We start from the raw sequence: 797 nt of genomic DNA, 5'->3' as shown, positions 1-797 counted from the left end.
ATGCTTAGATATACCCCATTTATTTTTACTTAGATTATATATAAATGTTTTTCAGTGATTAATATGTAATATGTCTTCATTTTATTATTTTATGGAAATCATTAGGTGTTTTCATTCTGTTATGCAAGTAGTACAAAAAGCTTATATATTTTCTGTATTACAATCCTATATAAAACAAGTCTAGTACAAAACTGCTTCATAACAGCTAATGAGACACCTATCTAATTCAGTACAATTTAAGTTCAAAATGTAATTTTTACTAATGTAATATAAGAACGAAATGTTTGATGTATATTTCTATGTTCCCTATTAACAGTGTTCAATATTAAATGATTTTTCAAACTCCTGCCATTTTAATAACATTCTGCGTTGTTTTATTTTCTTGTCATTTAATTATTAGAAGATGGGCCTACTATTTGTGTTTTGGTTAAAAAAAAAAAGACATGTCTTTCCCATTTTATAAAGGTATTTTTTGTTCTGGGTCACTGCATTATCTGGAATGACTGACCTGTCTACTTGCTCCTTTTATACACTTAGGCAGATTAGCATACAACATTCAAAGGTCAAGGCTTTAATTTTCCAACGTATATTCCTAAGCAATGCCACCAAATTATCCATACTTTAAGAGAAAAGATATTTTTCAAGGAAGCTAGTGTATCATATTGTTTCCAATTAAGTTACAAACAAGGCAAAAATGTCTTTTCCTTTAAACCACTTGTTTGATCCAATCAGATCCCAAACTTGATGATGTCTATGATGCAGTAGTATGAAGTTTCTTGAATATGCTAGGCTGTACA

Source organism: Penaeus monodon, chromosome 15 (assembly GCF_015228065.2).
Source record: "Penaeus monodon isolate SGIC_2016 chromosome 15, NSTDA_Pmon_1, whole genome shotgun sequence".
In the NCBI taxonomy this organism is placed as follows: Eukaryota; Metazoa; Arthropoda; class Malacostraca; order Decapoda; family Penaeidae; genus Penaeus; species Penaeus monodon.
Note: the sequence above shows the minus strand (reverse complement) of the source record.